The sequence below is a fragment of the Eulemur rufifrons genome, chromosome 18 (assembly GCF_041146395.1).
Source record: "Eulemur rufifrons isolate Redbay chromosome 18, OSU_ERuf_1, whole genome shotgun sequence".
In the NCBI taxonomy this organism is placed as follows: Eukaryota; Metazoa; Chordata; class Mammalia; order Primates; family Lemuridae; genus Eulemur; species Eulemur rufifrons.
Genome location: NC_091000.1, coordinates 46,972,561 through 46,994,020, shown reverse-complemented (window position 1 = coordinate 46,994,020; position 21,460 = coordinate 46,972,561). Strand labels below are relative to the sequence as shown.

The window sequence follows — 21,460 nt, the reverse complement described above, 5'->3', positions numbered from 1 at the left end:
AACACTGGAAGAATATTTCATTTTTTTTGTGCTATTCACGATATAACAGCTGTAAACATGACATACTTTTGAATTTAATCTGTATTATTAACATTTTCTCTAACACTTCCTTAATTTAGACAGCCAACAAAAGAATAAACAAAGCCTTGATTTGAAGCATTTGCCAATTTCTGTGGTGTAAGTATCAATACTCATACCATGGTTGATTACCTATATGAAGTCATGGAGTTGGGAAGAGATGGGCAGTAACACATGATTATATATTATTTCTACCATGTAGATACAACATACACAACCTTAAGAGCAGAGATAATGGTAAAACGTAGTAAATTAGGAACTGATGAGTTCTGAGTATTTATTACCTTTTAATAATTTAATTGTAAGTTTTAATGGCAGTGTTTTTAAATATCTTGTAAAATTCCTGAAAATTTAATGATTGAGATTTTGTGAGTCCCTTTGGTCAGGCTCCAGTACAGGACTAGACTGATTTATGTTTTTGCCTGTTTTTATGTGTTCCTTTTTATTGCTGAATAGTATTCCATTGTGTGGGTAAACTACAATCAGTTCTTCACTGCTATCATTTTGTCATTTCAATAATACATAAATTGTTATAAATTATATAGTATGTAACCTTTGTGATTGGCTTTTTCATTCATTATAATTTGTTAGAAATTCGTCCAGATTGTTGGGTATATCAATAATTCCTTCTTGTTGTAGGCTAGTGTTTCATGGTATGGGCATACTAAAGTTTATTGATCATTGAAGGACATCTGGATTGTTTCCAGTTTTTGGCTATTATGAATAAAGATGCTATGAATATTTGTGTTTATGTATTTGTGTGAGTGTTAGTGCTCATTTCTCTTCAATAAACAACCAGAAGTGCATCGCAGAGTCATTTAGTAGTTGCACGTGTAGTTTTTTTGCTTATTTGTTTTTGTTTTCTAAGAAACTACCAAACTTCTGCATAATAGCTGTACCGTTTTACACTCCCACTAGCAAAATATGAGTGATCTAGTTTCTCTGCATTCTTTCCACCATATGGTGTTTCTGTCACTATTTTTATTTTAGCCATTTGAATAGATATGGTAATTTTTTATTGTGGTTTTAACTCACATTTCCCTAATGAGTAATGCTGTTGAACATTCTTTGGTGAAATGTCTTTTGCCATGTTCTGATTGCTATTTTACTGTTCAGTTTTGAGAGTTCTTTATAATTCTAGAAACTAGTCTCACCAGATAGAGGTTTGTAAATATTGTCTCCCAATCTATAGCTTGTCTTTTCATCATTTTTAGAGGGCACATGTTTTTCATTTTGATGAGGTCCCATTTATCAGTTTTTCCTGTTATGGAATATGTTGTTATCAAGTCTAAGAACTCTACCTAACCATAGATCCTGAAGATCTTTCCCTATGTTTTTTTTTTTTCTAAAAGATGTATTTAGAAAAAAGTTTTGCATTTAATTTTTAAATCCATGATTCATTTCTAGTCAATTTGTGTATAAGATATGATATTTAGATCAAGGTTCGAGGTGTTTTGTTTTGTTTTGTTTTGTTTTTTGTCTGTTTGTATTTGCTTATGGATGTCTGATTTTTCCAGCACCATTTCTTGAAAAAGCTCTCTCTGTTTCATTAAATTGCTTTTGCACCTTTATCAAAAAAAGTTGCCATATTTGTGTGGATCTCTGTGGGATTTCTAGTCTCTTCCATTGATCTATGTGTCTATCCCTCTGTCAATACCACAGTAGTTATATAATAATTCTTGAAATCAAGTAGATTAATTCCTTCAACTTTATTCTTTTTCAAAATTATTTTAGCTATTCTAGTTCCTTTGCCTTTTATATACATAAATTTTTTTTTTTTTTTTTTTTTGAGACAGAGTGTCACTTTGTTGCCCAGGCTAGAGTGAGTGCCGTGGCGTCAGCTTAGCTCACAGCAACCTCAAACTCCTGGGCTTAAGCGATCCTACTGCCTCAGCCTCCCGAGTAGCTGGGACTACAGGCATGCGCCACTATGCCCGGCTAATTTTTCTATATATATTTTTAGTTGTCCATATAATTTCTTTCTATTTTTAGTAGAGACGGGGTCTCGCTCTTGCTCAGGCTGGTCTCGAACTCCTGACCTCGAGCGATCCACCCGCCTCGGCCTCCCAGAGTGCTAGGATTACAGGCGTGAGCCACCGCGCCCGGCCTATATACATAAATTTTAAAATAATCCTTTCTGCAAAAAATCCTGGGATTTTGATAGGAATTGTGTTAAACTTATAGGTCAATTTGAAGAGAATTGAAATCTTTACTATGTCCTATATGTCAGTTTGGAGAGAATCAAAATTCTTTGCTATGTTGTGTCTTCCAACCCACGAATATGGTATGTCTCTCCAATTATTTAGTTCTTTGACTTCATTCATCAGCATTGTGTAGTTTTCAGCATACAAATTCCCTACATATTTTGTTAGATTTGCACCTAAGTATTTTTTGAGTGATTATAAACATTATATTTTAATTCTCATGTCCATTGCTCATAAGTAGAAAAACAATTTATCATATTTTAGATGTTTATCTTGTATCCAGAGACCTCTCTGAATTCCTTTATTCTTAGAGTATTTTTATATATCCCTTAGGATTTTCTACATAGATGTCATCTCCAAATACATAGATAGCGTCTGCAGATGTGTACAGTTTTATTTTTTCTGATCTGTATGTTTTTTATTTCCTTCTCTTGCCTTATTATAGTGACTAGAACTTCCAGTAGTATGTTGAATAAGAGTGATAAAAGCAGACTTCTTTGTCTTGTTCCCAATCTTAGAGTGAAAAGCATTCAGTCTTTCCGCATTAAGTATAACGTTAGCTATGGGGGGTTGTACATACTTTTTATCAAGTTGAGGGAGTTCCCATTTATTTTTATTTTTCTAAAAGTATCATTGAAGTGTGATGAATTTTGTGAAATGCTTTTCTGCATCAGTTGTTAGGATCACGTGATTTTTCTTCTCCAGTAAAATGTCTGACCCCATTTTCAATGTTTGACTGCTGACAGCTTTCAAGCACTACCATTCCCTATTCCCCTCTTCTACTCATCTAGGCAAACTGACAAGAAAGCCCGGGTGCTCCCTCTTTTTCCAGCAGCAGGAAATTTAAACCACAAAAGCCCTGGCTTAAGCACAGGAACCTTTAAACCAGCCCCATTCCCTAGCCATCAGAAAAGCCAAGCCAGGCTCCTTTCCTTAACTTCTTGGCCATTGTTGGACCTGCTTGGGAGCTTGCCTTGCTCTCCCCAGAAAGTTTCAGTATGTGAGTAGTAAACCTTTTCATACTATGTTGGTGTGGGTGTGTGTGGTGTCATTATCAGTCTCGACATCCAAACCAAAGTTTGGGTGAGGGATCCATCTGGCCTCTCTGCAGGATGCCTCCAACGATCCTGTAAGTGTAGTGAATTACACTGATTAATTTTTAAACATTGAAACAACTTTATATCCCTGGAATAAACCCCACTTGGCTATGGTGTACAATTCTTTTTATATAATATTGGATTCTATTTACTAGTATTTTTTTAAGGATTCTTTTATGTCTGTATTCATGTGGGATATTGGTTTGTAGCTTTCTTTTTTTGTGCTTTCTGTGTCTGGTTTTGGTATCAGGGTAATATTAGCTTCAAAAAATGAATTGAGAAGTGTATTCTCCTATTTTCTAGAAGAAATTGTACAGAATTAGTGTTAATTCTTCTTTAAATATTTGGTAGGGTTTTCCAGTGAAACTATCTGGACCTGAAGATTTCTATGTTGGGAGTCTTTAAATTATAAGCTCAATTTCTTTAATATTCATAGGGATATTCAAATTATTTCATATTGGGTGAGTTGTGTAGTTTGTGTTTTTCAAGGATTTGGTCTATTTTATCTACATTGTGAAATTTGTGTGTAGAGAGTTGCTCATAGCATTCTCTATTATCCTTTTGGTGTCTGCAGGGTCTGTCATGATATCCCCTGTTTCATTCCTGATATTGGTCATTTGTGTCTTCTCTCTTTTTTCTTTGTCAGTCTTGCTAGAAATTTTATTTTATTGATTTTTTTCAAAGAATGAACTTTTTGCTTCATTGATTATTTCTAATATTTTCTATTTGTTTTCAATTTCATTGAGTTTTGCTTTTATTTTTATTACTTGCTACCTTCTGCTTGTTTTGTGTTTTTTCCCTCCTTTTTTTTTTTTGTAGGATCTTGAAATAGAAGTTTAGATTATTGATGTCTCTTTTTATAGTTTTTACCTCTTCTTTCCATAGTGGTATTCTTATAGGGCAAAGGCATTTATTTCCAGGTTCCAGCCTATCCATATAAATACAGTGTTTTCTTAAAAGAAATGGCAACCATTGGAATATCAAAAGTTATTAAAATGTTATGTTGTGCCTTAACTCAAGTGTGAATCACCACAATGTAAATCCTCACAATTTTGACTATTCCAACAAATTGAGAAATGGAATTTCATTTGGACAAGAAGGTACATGCAGAAAATGTGCCAGAGTTTTAGAATATTTATGTTTTAGATTGTTTAAGATTTTAAAAATCTGTAAAAAGTCTCATTTTACAGACTATATAGTTCAGGAACTATTTGTGGTAGTATTTTCTCTTTATTATTATTTTTTCCTTTATCAAAGCACATAGTAAAAATAGAAAATCAATCAGAACAGAAGGGTTTGATTTCAAAGTGTCCCTGCTCTATGTTTCTCCATGCCCAAATCTACCTGTGATGGCTGATTTTATGTCAGCTTCACTGGGCTAAGGAATATCCAGATCGCTGACAAAACATTATTTCTGGGTATGTCTGTGAAAATGTTTCCAGAAGATATTAGCATTTGAATCATTAGACAGAGTAAAGAAGATCAGCCTTCGCCAATGTGTGTGAGCATCATACAATCCACTGAGAGCCTGAGTAGAACAAAAAAGTGGAGGAAGAGTGAATTCCCTTTCTCTTCTTGAGCTGGGACATCCACCTTCTTCTGTCCTTAGACATCAGAGTTCCTGGTTCTTAGGCCTTTAGACTCCAGGACTACACCAGTGCCTCCCCATGCCCCCAGAAGACCTTTGGCTTCTGACTGGGAATTATACTAGCAGCTTTCCTGGTTCTCCTGCTTGCAGATGGAAGATCATAGAATTTTTCAGCCTCCATAATCACATGAGCCAATTCCCATAATAATACACACACACACACACACACACACATACACACATTCTACTGGTTCTGTTTCTCTGGAAAACCCTAATACATCACCCCGTCCTCCTCATGTTAGGAACAGCCAACATTTCTCAACTAGCTATGTTACCACCTATGAGATTCTTCTTTTGTCTGCATTCTATATTACTTTCAAGTCTACAAGCCTTAAACCCTACTTGCTTATCCCCTTGCTGGTGAAGGAGAAACTTCATGGTTGATTGACAGTAGTTCAAATATGCCTGGGTCTGATTGAACCAACATACCTTTGACCAATTGTCATCTTACATTATTTGTAGTAGTTCTTTCCCTAGAAATGAATAGGGTAATTTTTGCACCAGATATTCTGTCACTTCTAAACTTTTGTCATGCTTTACTAACTGCTTAATCTGCCTAAGTACCACAACTAATATCTGTAATCTGAGGAGTATGTACCCTTACCAGGGATGAAAAGAATAAACATTTATAGACAGCAGTTAAAGTATATGACTTTGAGATATTATAGAAAGAAAGAGGATTCTTGGCTGCTTCTAGAACTCCTCAAAATGGAAAAGAAATATATGACTTGCTAAGGTCTATTTGATATTCCAAAAGAAATATATTTTATTAAAGTTGAAATACACACCAAGCACCAACATGGAAGCTAAAGTTCTATTACTATGCAAAAAGGGCAGCCCTATCTAACTTGTAGTCATTGACCTTACCAGGACTCTTCTCACACCAAAATTCTTTGACTTGGGAAAGTTTTCACAAATATTGCAGCTTTTAATCCTAGATAAAAAATACTCCTGGAAATTCCAGATTTTTTTAAATATATAAAGATGGACTGTGGTGATTCCAAGACAGCCATTTGGCAGAGTCTGAATCCATCAATAGAGCACCTGGCAGATATGCTACATGAATCTGCTTATCATGGTAAAAATATCGGTGAGGCAACTCCTGTCAAGAAACACGCTGGATGCTGTTGCTCATGCCTGTAATCTCAAAACTTTGGGAGGCCCAGGTGGGAAGATTACTTGAGGCCAGGGGTTTGAGACCAGCCTGGGCAAAATGATGAGACACTCCCCGCCTTCCCCCTCTGTCTCTACCAAAAATTAACCAGGCACTTGGCAGTGCGCCTGTAGTCCCAGCTTCTCGGGAGGCTGACATAGGAGGATGACTTGAGCCCAGGAGTTTGAGGCTACAGTGAGTTATGATCACACCACTGCACTCCAGCCTGGGTGACAGATCAAGACCCTTTATTCTAAAAAATAATTTTTAAAAATTAAAAATATAAAATTAAAAAAATTTTTAAAACCCACAAAAGGTGGTTGAATTTTACCTTCTCTGTAACTACTACAATTCTTATAAAACTGTATTAAGTGCACAAAGGCTTCAAGCCATATTCTCAGGATCCTTTCAAAAATCGATCAATGAATTTTATGCAATGTTCCAAGTCACAAGGATGTAAATCTGTTTCAGTAGTTGTTTGTATATTGTCTAGATGAAAGTTTTTCCAATCAAAAAGTTTTTTGGACTTCAGGATCAAGTGACAATTGCTTTGCATCATTGAGTGAAGTGGCGCTGGGCTAGCGGGCAGGCTGGGCTGTGACTCCCGGCCTGACCATGAGCACCAAGTGGAGGGCGAAATTATAGGAAAATGAGTCACATGAAGATGAGAGTTATTTCTTTACTTTGAAATGAAGTATTTGTGGCATTTTGACACAGAACACAGAGGCATATCTTAAAGATTACATTATCAATGTTTCACAGGAAATTGTGGGTCTAATGTGAAAAGCGCATGACTTAAGCTCAGAGATATAAAGAACTGGAAAAAGCATTGCTCCCACCTTTACAAGAAAAAAAGCTACACAAGCTGCAAATTAATGGCTGTTCTTGAACTCCTCTGAGAACTGAGGTAAAAATGCAAATAACAAACCTAAAATTTGGAGGGAGACAGGTGCCTGCAGAGGCAAATAGGACCCAAGCCTTTGCTTACATGGTGGCCCTATAACCCTTTAAGATTAAACTAGAAATTGTTAATTAATTGATAATGGCAAGTGTGGGTGAGCATGAATGTGAAGCCCTTGGGGGCAACAGACTTAGATGATTCATACTTTTATATGTTTTACTTCTAAGGAACCCCCAACAGGCATATTTAGGAAAGATGAGGAGAAGAATCCTGATAAGCTCCCAGGTTGCTGGCTGGGGAAGGGGAACAGAAGCTACTGTTAAAACTCTTCCCAGACCCATCTCTCCTACATCTCCTACCTCCCTTATGAAACAAAGGCCTCAATCTGCCCCAAGATGGGCAAAACCTACAGACTGAGGGCAATAGTGGAGACCTACTGTAGCTAGAGGAAGGAAACTCAGGCTCAACCAGTGGCATAATTGGAATACAAGAAAAAGAAGTAAGAGAGAAAGGAAAAGAAGCAATATGTGAAGCAATAATGATTGAAAAAAATTCCCAAAATTAATGTCAGACACCAAACTACAGATCCCGGAAGTTCAGAGAACACTAAGCAGAACAAAGGCTAAAACAAACAAACAAAACTACACCTAGGTATATCATGTTTATAAAGGAAAAAACCCTTTTTTTTCTCTACTCTCACACTCAACACAGAACATTTCTGTGGCCAGATGAGCAAGAGTTTTTCTCCAAACACCAAGTAATTCTCTAGAGGACACCAACTGAGTGTTTTATAATTCAATTCAATTCTGACACTATCTACCTGGAGTTAGAATTGGATGTCATGGGTCTTAAGGTTCCAGTCCCACAAGACTGCCTCCAACTTCAGATATCAAACACAAATATAGTAAGATTGTCACCTTAACTTCTGAGCAACCAGTTATACAATTGGTTTCCCACTACCCTCTTCATTGGGTTTAATTTGCTAGGATAACTCACGGAACTCAGGGAAACACCTTACTTATGTTTACCCATTTATTATAAAGGATAATAACAAACATACAGATGGAAGAGATGAATATGGCATGTACATGGGAAGGGTCACAGAGCTTCCATGCCCTCTCCAGGCACTTCACATGTTTAGCATCACGAAGCTCTCCAAACCCTGTCCTTTTGAGTTTTTATGAAGGACTCATTATGTAGGCATGATTGATTACATCATTGGCTACTGGTGATCAACTAAACCCTCGGTCCCTCTCCCCCTGAGGTGGGGAAGAGGGCTAAAGGTCCCAACCCTCTAATCCCGTGTTTAGTTCCCCTGGCAACCAGCCCCCATCCTGAGGCCATCCAGGAGCTCACCTAGAGTGCCTCATTGGAACAAAAGATGCTTCTATAACCCAGAAAATTCCAAGGGATTTGGGTGCTATATGTCAGAAGCTCCTATCACTCAGGAAATTACAGAGGTCTTAGGAACTCTGTGTCAGGAATCCAGGTCAAAGACCAAATATTAGCTAACAAATTGGGAGCAGAGACTAAACATATATTTCTTACTATATCACAATATTCAAACTTTATAGAAACAAAGATAAAGAAAAAATTTTGAAAGAAGCCTCAAGGGGGAAAATACCTATAGAGGAGAAAAGATAAGAATTACACTTAACTTCTCAAAAATCATGCAAGCAAGAGGAGAGTGGAGTGAAGTATTTAAAGTGTTGATAAAAAAAAAGTACCATCCACCTAGAATTTTATACCGTGTAAAGTTATTTTTCAAAAGTGAAAAAGAAAAGATTTTCTGAGACAAAAACTGAGGCAATTTGTTACCAGTAGACCTGCCTTGCAGGAAATATTAAAATAAATTCTTCAAAGAGAAGGAAAGAATACTGGTCAGAAACTTGGATCTACATGAAGAAAGGATGAGCATCAGAAAATGAGTAAGCAAAAGTAAAATAAAAACTTTTATTTTTTATTCTTAATTGATCTAACAACAGTTTGTTCAAATAATAATAGTAATAATATATTCAACTATGTACGTTTATGTATAAGTGAAATGAATGATGCAAGGATGAGAGGGAGAAGTTAGGAATACTTTGTTATATATATATATGTGTATATATAAATGTTTGAAAGTTTTTAATATATTTGGATTTGCTGTAAATGTGTATTGAAAACTCTAGGGCAACTACCAAAAAAAAAGTAAATAAAGAAGCCTGATTGATATTCTAAGAAAGGATAGAAAATGGAATCATAAAACGCTCAATTAAAACCATAAAAGGTTAAAACAACAATGAGATACCATGACATACCTGTTAGAATGGCCAAAATGGAGACAACTGCTAACATCAAATACTGGCAAAGATGTGAAGCAACAGGAACTCTAATTTATTGCTGTTAGGAATGCAAAATTGTACAGCCACTTTGGAAGACACTCTGGCAATTTCTTATAAAACTAAGCATATTCTTACCATATGATCCAGCAATTCACACTCCTTGGTATCCACTCAAAACTTATGTCCATACAAAAACCTACACACAGATGTTCATAGAAGTTTTATTCATAATTTCCAAAACTTGGAAGCAAATGGCATGTCCATAAGTAGATGAATGGATAAACTGTGGTGCAACTAGATAATGGAATATTATTCAGTGCTAAAAAAATGAGATATCAAGCCATGAAGAGACATGGAGAAAGCTTAAATGCATATTACTAGGTGAAAGAAGCCAATGAAAATACTGTATGATTCCAACTACATGACATTCTGGAAAGGGCAAAACCATGAAGATAGTAAAAAGATCAGTGCTTGCCAGGGGTTAGGGGGAGGAGAAGGGATAAATAGGTGGAGCACAGAGGATTTTTAGGGTGGTGAAACTATTCTTTATGATTCTATAATGGCAGATACATGTCATTACACATTTGTTAAAGTGCATAGAATGTTACAACACTAAGAATGAACACCAATATAATCTATGGACTTTGGGTGATAATGACGCATTGATGAAGGTTCATTGATTGTAACAAATGTACCACTCTGGTGGGGGACATTGATAATGTGAGAGGTTGTATGTAGGTGGGGACAGGGAGTATGTGGGGACAGGAGATATGTGAGAAATCTCTGTGCCTTCTTCTAAAAATTGCTGTGAACCTGAAACTACTATAAAAAAGAAAGTTTACTAATTTTTACGAATGTGACTATTATTGCTCTATAATAAGCACATGAGTGAGAGAAATAAATCATCTATGTGGAAAGCATGCTATCTGCTTTCTCTTTCAACATACATTCCCCATAAGTCTTTCCAGTTGATCCTTAACTGGAAAAAGAAACTCCAGATAATTTCCTTGGCTGACATTATACTATACTAGTATGGTCTTGTGTTGATACTGAAAGGAGAAGAGAAGAGAAAAAAAAGGTTAGAAAGAATGGGAAGTTCAGTTGTTTAAAGCTCAATTTTCATGTTGGCTGTCTCTAGTATGACAGCCTTGGAGGACATGGATAAAATTAAGCAGGAATTATTTTTAGAGAAAGTAAATTTTTAGAGAAAGGAGAGAGATGAGGGCCACACTGGAGACTCCCAGTTGGCAGAGGCTGTTCTCCAATCTTTCAAACAGCATTCACTACTAAATAATTTCCTCATTAGGCAACCAGTGAATTGTGTTGTGAAACAAAGTGAGACCCTTTGTTAGACAAGCTATTCTGTCACTGTAAGAAAAAATCAAATTCTACTAATAGAGCCATTCGAAGAGTGAGTAACATTAATTCAATGAATTCTTAGGCTCCAATGCAACTTGGATGGTGAGGTCACTTTTCTTTGATGAACCAGCTGCATTCTTATTTAATCACTTGCTCATTTCGAGCCAATTAGGAGATATCAACACTTAAGAACATCTACAACCAAGCAAAAGTTTTGCCAGAACTCTGGAGGCCAGAGAAAAGTTATTATTGTGCTCTTTTGTATGATCTTAAAAGGTAGTTAGTATCTACCTTTGAAGAGCAAATGCAATCCAAAATCTGAAAAACCTGAGTGCAAACTCCAAAGAATGAGAGCATTTTGCATGAAATTGGAAGAGGCAAAAATAGTGGAAAATATCTGAAGATCAATCGCTGAAAGATGATCACCTGAGAGGGGGGAAGGAGCGTTTTTGACCCATTTCTTCCCACAATTCATTGAGAGGCAGACCTTTTTTTTTTTTTTTTTTTTTTTTTTGATAGAGTCTTGCTCTGTTGCCAGGGCTAGAGTGCCTGGCATCAGCCTAGCTCGCAGCAACCTCTAACTCCTGGGCTCAAGCAATCTTTCTGCTTCAGCCTCCCGAGTAGCTGGTACTACAGGCATGTGCCACTATGCCCCGCTAATTTTTTCTATATATATTTTTAGTTGTCCAGCTAATTTCTTTCTATATTTTTTTAGTAGAGACGGGGTCTCGCTCTTGCTCAGGCTGAGCTCGAACTCCTGCGCTCAAACGATCCGCCCGCCTCGGCCTCCCAGAGTGCTAGGATTACAGGCGTGACCCACCGCGCCCGGCCTAGGATCCAGATCTTAACACAAGAAAATGTTGGAACCGCTGTCTAGTCACCATCCTTTCCACTACCCTCACCCCTACGGCTTTGAATACTTAGGGCGAATTCGAACAGCTTTCCTGGGATCTCATACCATAGACTTATAACTGCAGAAATGCAAGTGAACATTCCAGCAGGGACAAGAATGGCGTTAATGGTGTCACCAACCGCCGACATTCGTCAGTTCGTCAGTTATCCTTCTTGACTTTTTCTCCATATGTCTGGAGACACATAATTCTCTAGGAAAGGGTGGACAGGACTTGGTCCCGGATTCCCTCAAGGCTGCAAACAGGGGCAGCTGATTTAGATGGGGGAGGAGATTGTGACCAGGGGAACGGCCTCGGGATAGCGCGTTGGGCTAATTATTATGCAAACACTACTTTCCCCATCTGAGAGAACCGAAGCCCAGAGTAACGTCCTTCGAAAGCCACCAAAGGAGCCGGGAGAGGCCCTCACGTACGCACTGAGCAGATTTGGTTTCACAGCTTTTGGATTGGTATTTGGCGAATTGGGTCCTAGGAGTGGCTTCTGATCACCATGACGCTCCGTTCCGCTTTTATTCTTTTGACACCGTGAGTTTCACCCGTCTCCGTCTCCCCAGCCTCAAACCAACCACTCAGATCCGACTGTGTCTTCCTTGAGCTTTGGGGAAAAAATATTTTTAAATTCTCGCGTCTGAAATATTGCATGGGCCGTGGAGACAGATGGCCCGGGTAAAACCCTCAGATGGGCTACTCTGCCATGCGGCCTTAGGCACGCAGAAAAATAAGAGCACTCACCTCGTAAGTGTGGTTCTGGATTTCCACGAATTAATCCATGTAAAGCGCTTGGGAGAGCACTCAGCAGAGTCCACGCTGTGTAGGTATTTGCCAGCATTATTATTGCTCAGCTATAAGGGCTTTTTGAAGACAGAAGTCAGAAATTATGTAAATCTACAGAGAGGTCCCTCCTCACCACCCTCACCCCTGCCCTGCCCTGCCCCTGCCAGACCTCGTGTAGCATGTCAGGTTTAGTGGCATCGCCACCAACTGACGCTCCTCCACCTCAATGCCACAGGTAGAGCGTGGGGGCTTTGCGAACAGGAGCCTTCCTGGGCTGGTGGTATAAGCTTGGGGCCTTCAGGCCAGCGAGCACTTCCCGCAGAGCTTTGAACTCTAGGAATTGTGATGTTTTTCAATTTTGTAGTCTTATCTTATCTTTTTTTTAGGTTGTCGATAAGGAATTTCTGGCAAATAGAATATTAAGCCTCCCCCTCAGCTTTTCTTGTCAGCATAGTTATATATGTATTTGCTTATCTACTGATATTCTCTCTGACCATTTTATTAATTCCTCCTGTGCAGGGACAACATCTGTCATACTCATGCAATGAAACAAAGTTAAACATTATATAACTTTTTTATTATGGAAATTTTAAACACAAAAAGTAGGAAAAATGACATAACGAAGCCTTATATATCCATCACTCAACTGCAAGAATTAGCACTATTTTGCCAATCTTGATTTTATATACATGTAACCTTTTTTCTCCTGTATTTTAAAGCAACATCCAGGCATCATATCATTTTATCATTTATAAAGACTTCAATATGTAGGAGAAATAGGATTTTTAAGCACTGTATATGTACTGCTTATTTAGTGGGAATGTCTAATAAGAAAAATGGCTTCTTCTGATTTGTTTTATCTTATTTTGACAAGTATGTTAATTTTCTCAGGATAAACTTAAAGGACCAGGTGAAATACTTCATTGCACAAAATTAGTAGGGCAGAATTTTGCTTATATTCAGCAAGAATATTTTCCTTCTAAGGACCAATGTTAAGTGCTGTTCTTATCCCTATTCGAAATTAATCAGCAATATTGTTCAAGAACAGAGTCACCTAAATATTCATATTCATGACAATGTGTGGTATTTCCCTCATTTCTCTCCTTTACTTGAATGCCTTGTCAGAGGTTGTCAGAGCTGGAAGAAACATTAGGGGTTACTCAATTCGGCTTCCCAAGCGGGGGTTGATCTTAGCGATGTGGCTTAGAAAGAGCCACAACTAGGATCCTGCATTGTGGTTCCTGCGTCGAGGACCACGGGCCATTCCTGGTGCTGGTGGTAGCCAGGCTGAGTCAAACTTGCGCTACTACACAAGCGACTTCCTTTCTCTCGCGGTACTGACCAAAGCCAGAGGAGCCCCATCAGGGCGCTTGCGCTTCTCTACTTTTTAAAAAAACCACGTTCCCACCTGTTGCTGAGTTATCATAGACTGATCAATTCCAAGCCCTAGAGCAAGTAGCAAAAGAGAAAGGAAGTCGTCTCCTGGCTCTCGGGCATATTACAAACACAGATGAAAAGGAATCGCAGAGCCAGGTTTCTGGCACCTCTCAGAAAACAGGAACCCCAGAAGTTTAGCTCGGGAGGCGGGGAAATCGAACCCTCAATGCAGAATACAACGGTGAAAGGAAGGGCCGAGTGAAGGTGGGAGAGTGTGTGTTTAGGGGCACGCAGGGCGGTGGGCTGGAGCACGGTCAGCAAGACAGGATTGACTCACTTCTAACAAGGTGTGCCAGGCACTGGTTCAACCTGTTAGCAGGTATTTGCCAAGTAACTTCACCACTCTAAGTGTCGTCCGTCATTTTTGTTGTGGTTGTGAAATGTACATTAATTAAGACACCTGACTCTATGAGGATTAAGCCTGGAAAAAACGATTTGATTGTGCTGCCAGAAAAACGTCTGGGAGCACTACACGAGGGAAGACATCCAAGACACCAGGTCCCCATGTGACGAGGTGGCCGAGTGGTTAAGGCGATGGACTGCTAATCCATTGTGCTCTGCACGCGTGGGTTCGAATCCCATCCTCGTCGGTTGCTCTTTTGTTCCAAGAGTCCCGAATAATGCGTAAGCACTTTATTTGGTGAGTTAATTCCTTACTCATCAGCCATTTGAGCAATTCCCTCTAATGTTTCCTGTTTTCTGCTTTCTCAGTAGAACTTACAGTGGCTGTGAATTTAATTTGTTAGTTTATTTGATTTATGTTTCATTCCCACACCAAATTTTCTTTCCCTCACAAGTTTTGCTTAGCAGAATTCCCCATTGAGGAAACAATTGAAAATTCATTTGAAGGCCATAGATAAAATTTTTAAAAATTGGTAAAATCATATAGAGTTATATACACAAAATTACGCATACTGAATTTTATGGATTAAGGCATTTGCAGGCTAATTTTAGCTCTACTGCAATTTTCATCTGTTATCTTAATGCTAACTTTAAGAGCAACCCTTGTTGTCCAATTATGTCTGTCTTTGACAAGGAGGAGAGAGTGTGTCTTTAGGTAGAGATATGATGGAACTTAAAAGGCCACTCCCAAGCTAGGCGTGGTGGCTCATGCCTGTAATCCTAGCACCCTGGGAGGCCAAGGCAGGAGGATTGTTTGAGGCCAGGATGTTTGAGACCAGCTCTGAGCAAGAGTGAGACCCCGTTTCTACAAAAAAAAAAAAAAGAAAAAGAAAAAAGAAAGTTACCCACCCCCATAGTTCCAGCTACTCAGGAGGATCTCTTGATTCCTTGAGCACAGGAGTTTGAGGAGTTTGAGGTTGCAGTGAGCTGTGATGATGCCACTGCACTCTAGCCGAGCAGACAGAGACCCTGTCTCAATAAAAAGAAAAAAGAAAGAAAGAAAGAAAAAAAAAGGAAGTACATTCCATAGAACATATCCAGTTAGGGCTAAGGATAATGATTTCTTCCTGAAAAAGGCAAAGAAGAATGTCTTTATTGTGCAGTTTCTATTTGTGACTCCCATCTTGCATTTATTTTATTATTTCTACTTTTTTTTTTTTTTTTTTTTTTTGGTTGAGACAGAGTCTCACTCTGTTGCCCAGGCTAGAGTGAGTGCCGTGGCGTCAGCCTAGCTCACAGCAACCTCAAACTCCTGGGCTTAAGCGATCCTACTGCCTCAGCCTCCCAAGTAGCTGGGACTACAGGCATGTGCCACCATGCCCGGCTAATTTTTTGTATATATATATATTTTAGTTGTCCATATAATTTCTTTCTATTTTTAGTAGAGACGGGGTCTCACTCTTGCTCAGGCTGATCTCGAACTCCTGACCTCGAGCGATCCACCCGCCTCGGCCTCCCAGAGTGCTAGGATTACAGGTGTGAGCCACCGCACCCGGCCTATTTCTACTTTTTGATAAGTACTGCATTCATATGATTCAAAAAGTATAAAAAGCCCTATAGCAAAGTCTTGTCACCAATTACCCTTCCTACCAGTAGGGCACTGTTATTAGCTCTGATATATCCTTCTAGAAACAGAGTATGCATATATAAGAATATTAAACTCCCCAAGATAAATTAAGTGAAAAAGAGCATGGTGCGTGCAAGACAATATGTATAGAAGCTACTTGTGGAAAGAGGTAAATATATCTATATCCGAATATATACGTAACTGTATATACCATTATACATGTGTATGTCTATATTTGTAACATAATATCTAGGAGTAGATACACTGTGTCCTAGGGCATGTTCATTTATAAGATATTGCCACATTTCTTCCATAGAACTTGTGTTGATTTACACTTCTAAGCAACAAAGTGGAAAAGAGATCAGACCTTATAAGAGTGATTATTATGTCAACTAGCATTGTCACAGATCATCTAAATGAAAGCACAAGCACCCATGATGAGAAGGCAATGATTGGGTATCCTGGGTTCTCATAAACATGATAGCCTTGGTTTATTACACATTTTTCTGGGTACCCACTGGCAGTTTTATAAAGTGGGCTGAATAAATATTCAAGATTTAATACATTTTTAGGGATTAGTGATATTGAGCCTTGTGTGTGATTTAAATGTAGAATTCATTTGATTTCTTTATGTGAATGAGAATGAAAAATGTCTAAATCAGAGGTCTGAAATCAGATCACTAGATTCAAGCATTAGCTCTTATACATCAGATGAGTTTACTCTAGTTTCGTGCTTCTCAAAAATGTGGTCCCAGGAGCAATAACGTCATGATCACATGGAAATGTATTAGAAATACAAACTCTAGGGCTAGGGCCAATAATTTGTGCTTTAACAAGCTCTCCACGTGCCCCTGATTCATGCTAAAGTTTGAAACTACTGCTCTAGTTTTGCTTTGTTTTGTCTTCCCCACCCCCTTCTAAACCATGGTTAATCTAGATTTTTGCCGGTTTGGTAAAACCTTCTCTCCACCGGAACCCACCCTTCTCCCATCATTCCAACATCAACCAGAGTCTGTCCTGAACATTCCAGGACATGCCAGAAACAGTCGCTTTAACCCCTATTCTGCCTGTGTCCGCAGAGCGGCAATGTGGTATTAAAGACACCAGCCAAAGACCAGGAAGAACAAACCTGTAGTTTGACAACATTAGATTTATTGAAAGGGTGAAATAACAGGATACTCTACAGTACATGGGACATGCAGATCAACAAGAGGGAGAAGAGAAGCGTCTTTTTTTCTACAGTTTGGGTTCCAATTGAAGGATTCTGAGGAGGCTGTAGAGGAAGTTGTCATTGGGTCTGGATTGGTTGCTGTTTCTGAGGCGGGATTAGGAGTAGCGAGGATCACCTAGCGATTGGGCACTGTCCAGAGGAGAGGGTGTCCCCAGTAATAGATAGGTGTAGTGAAGCGAGTCTGAGGACGGATAAGAAGGCAGTAGTCACGGAAAAGGGAGGGCCATTGTGACATTTTAGGGCCTCTGCATTGTCTTGCGGAAAACAGTTTTTCCCCGTGTGTTTCCTGTTAATTTTGCAGATAGCAAAGTAGTGGGTTTTGGTTTTGTTTCTGTTTTCTTTTTCAGTTGGAGCAGATTTCCTTTCTTTCCGTCTAGACAGGTTTTTACTTTTTCAGTGAACATTTCCTGTTCGGGTCGGGAACTATGGTCTGACTCTTACTCCGGACACACGCCCCCCAGCGAAGAAATCTCTCCCCCAGCCCGAGGTCCGCGGTAGGATTGCCAGATAAGATACAGAACGCTCAGTTAAATTTAATTTTAGATAAAAAGGAACATAATTTTATGTACAAATCTAGCAACCCTAGTTGGTGGTTCCGCGCGTCCGTGAGTGGGCTTCAGGGCAAAGCGGACCGCGGGGAGAGCTACCTTGCTCCGAAGACTCTGAAGCCAGCAGATGAAGCCAGTCTCGTCTAAGAAAAGGTTACTATTCTGCCCTTTCCATCCGGCTCCCGAGAAATTTGTAAACTTCCTAAGGGCAATGTCTGCTTCTGAGTTCTCCATGGCTCAGCCTCATTTGAGTCACAGAAAAGAGGTATTAAATTACAACTTGAGAACTTCTTCCTCTCGAAATATAACTCTCTCACTCCTTGGAGCTAAATATATTTTTAAGCTGCAAAAGAGTTTTACTTAGAAAAGTGGAGAAATGGACAGTTACTGGAAAGGTAAAAGCAAAACTAGACCTCCAGATTCAGTCTGGACTTGAATTCGTATCTCCAGATTCAAAGTCACTGATACAAATCCTTACCCTACACAGCAGTTGCCTTGCAATGCGTGGTGTGGTGAAATGAATTGACTGTTTCTGAAGAATTTCTGGAGAAAAAAATTCTTATGCTGTCTGTTACCAAGCTGTACTGTGGCATCAGTTCACGAGGCTAAGACGCAGGTTTGGGCCAAGACAAGGAAAACTGGAGCGCAGGGACCTGTTGGAGAAGAGGCAGTAGACCAAATGAACTGGGAGTCAGCTGTAAAGTCGCTGTCCCACGCTTCTAGTGGGAGAGCAAACTGGGGCATCCTTTATCACACTGTAAAAGTAAATATCAGATTTGAAAAATAGACTTAGTGGGGATGGTGGCACGAACCTATAATCCCAGCTACTCGGAGCCTCAGGCAGGAGGATCACTTGAGCCCAGGAGTTGGAAGCTGCAGTGAGCTAAGACCCAAGATCTTGCCACTGCACTCCACCTTGGGCGACAGAGCAAGATCTCATCTCTAAAAAACAAACAAACAAACAAACAAACAAAACCTCACTGCCAAAGTGGTTCAGTGAAACCTCTAAAGGAGAAAGGAATCTTTTCCTTTTCAACAAATGATGGTATAACAATTAGACAGCGGCCACATGCAAAAAAGGATGAATCTTCATCCTTACCTCACACTACATACAAAAATTAATTCACAATGGCTAATAAATAAATAAATGCCAAAACTAGGACCTAAACTTTTAAATTTCTAAAAGAAAATTTCAAAGAAAATCCTTATGACTTTGAGTTAGGCAAGGATTTTAAAAATAGGACACAAAAACATAAGCCATAAAAGAAAAATTGATGTATGTGACTTTATCAAAATGTAAAAATTTTGTTCTTTGAAAAGCACCACTAATATAAATGAAGGAACAAGCTTTAAATTCAGCGAAAATAAATGTAAAGATCTCTTACAACTCAGCAATAGGAAAACAATCCCATCCTACCCATAAAAATGGGGGAAAGATTTGAATTTACACTTCAACAAAGATGATAGGCAGACAGCAAATAAACACATAAAAAATCTCAGTATCATTAGCCATCAGGAAATTTTAAATTAAAACCACAATAAAATGCCACTACACACCTACTAGAATGGCAAAACATAAAAATTTAAAACCTGACAGTAAAAGTGTTGATGAGGATTTGGAGCAATTGGAACTCTTAGACATTGTCAGTGGGAATGCAAAACTGATACAGCCACTTGGAAAAGCAGTTTGGAGGTTTCTTATGAAGTTAAACATATATTTACTCTATGACCCGAAAATCCTCCTCCTAGATATTTACTCAAGAAAAATGAAAACATGTCTGCTGGTACATGAATGTTTACAGCAGCTTTATAATTGCCAAAACCTTGAAACGACCTATTGCTATCACCTGGTGGATGGATAAACAAATTGTAGTACATCCATACAGTGGAATATTACTCAGCAATATCAAGAACAAACCACAGATATAACAACATAAGTGAACCTCAAAGGCAGCATGCCAAGTGAAAGAAACTAGAAACCAGACTCAAATGCTTATCCTAGATGAGTCTATCCTAGAATAGTAAAGTAAAAAATCATATTAGGGATTGTCAAGTGCTAGGAGTAGACGGAAAGGTTGACTATAAAGAAGCAAGAAGGAATATTGGGAGGGTGCTGGAAATGTATATTCTGTTTGTAGTGGTCCTTATATGACTATATGTATTGGTGAAAAGTCATCAGACTGTACCTATAAAAAGGTAAATTTTACTGTATGCAAATTTACTTCAATATACCTGACTTTTTAAAAAGTGGATATCATCACTCAGCTATACCACCTCTAAAACTCTATTCTACAGAAATACTTACATAAGTTCAACAAGATATGCACAAGAACATAAAAGAATGTTCAAGGTAGGAGTGTTTGAAATAGAGGGTTAATATTAGATTGGTTAAACAAATTATGGTGCAACAACTTAATTGTACTACCACTTAAGAATAAACTAGACAGATAGTCACTGACATAAAAATTATGCTTCAGGACAACAGCCTATAGCCGTTTCCATTTTTATAAATATAAATCTGGAAGTACACATACAATTATATCTGCATTTTAAAGTAGTTGACGAATACGTGCCAAACTGTTGTTGCAGATTTATGTATGTATGTACTTACGTATCTATTTATGACAGAGTCTCTGTCGCCCCGGATACAGTGCAGTGGTGTCATCATAGCTCACTGCAACCTCAAATTCCTGGGCTCAAGCGATCCCCCTGCCTTAGCCTCCCGAGTAGCTGGGACTACAGGCGCGCACCCACCACGCCCAGGTAATTTTTCTGTTTCTGTAGAGACCCGGGTCTCATTCTTGTTCAGGCTGGTCTCAAACTCCTGGCCTCGAGCGATCCTCCCGCCTCTGCCTCACAGAGTGCTAGGATTACAGGTGTGAGCCACCGCGCCCGGCCCCCATTTTTTAAAAAATTGAATTAGGGTGCAAGAACTTTTCGATTATTACTGAATTTCCTTTTGCAATGTCTGAAGGCAGTGGAGAAGCATATCAGCTTTTATCACTTAAAAAGATCTGTATAAGACAATTAGTGGTCACTTATATAGGACTCAGGTGTTAGATTAATATTCCGTGCTGACCTCCTACAGCGCTGAACTAGGCGGTGACGGTAGCGAGAAGACTATGGAAGAAATAAAAGGTAGACTTCCCAACTGCAAAGGATTTGTCGTCCTTTCTGGCTGGCGGAGATGGGAGGGGACACCATAAAGCACAAGGGGGCGTGTTACTGGTGGCTGGGCAAAGGAATGGGGAGTCCCCATCTTGGTCAGCGGGTTTTCAAACATCTGGGCAGCTCTTCAAGGATCTAAGGAAAAACTCAAAATTCATGAATTCGAGGATTCTCTGACAACACTCCGGGAACCTCAACCCAGGACGCTAAAAGGGGGTCGGAGATGGAATCTCAGAGCAAAGAGCTGTGGGGGCGCTGACCTCCGATGTTCGCCAGACGAGTTCCCAAGTCCTTGGCTGAAAATGTTTTGAATCAGAAAGACAAAAAGTTAGCAATCAGCGGAGTCCAAAGCAGGAAAAATGACAGCGTGAGGAAGAAGATCTATTTAATAAACTCTCCTCAGGCACCTCTCACGCGTTGCGCGCTCTCAACCCGACGCTGGTGAGCGGAGGGAGCGCAGGGGGGACAATCCTGGCGGCCCCCGCGGCGGGTCCTGCGCTCCCACACCCCTGGCGGAATGCTGCGGCCCGGGCCTTTCGCTTTCAGAGTCTCATTCTTTTTGCTCCAGGTCCGCTTCCTTGTTTTTCATCCTTCTGCACTTCAGTTCCCGCAAACTTTAAATATCTTGGCTGAAAGAGCGCGCGCTGCTGCGTGAATT

At 39.2% G+C, this 21,460-nt stretch overlaps 1 non-coding gene across 1 annotated transcript; it reads left to right on the top strand.

Moving 5' to 3' along the window:
• Nucleotides 1-14,394: 14,394 nt before the first annotated feature.
• TRNAS-GCU (transfer RNA serine (anticodon GCU)) lies at nucleotides 14,395-14,476 on the top strand. Its single transcript has one exon. It is a non-coding gene; the product is annotated as a tRNA-Ser (tRNA).
• Nucleotides 14,477-21,460: the final 6,984 nt, after the last annotated feature.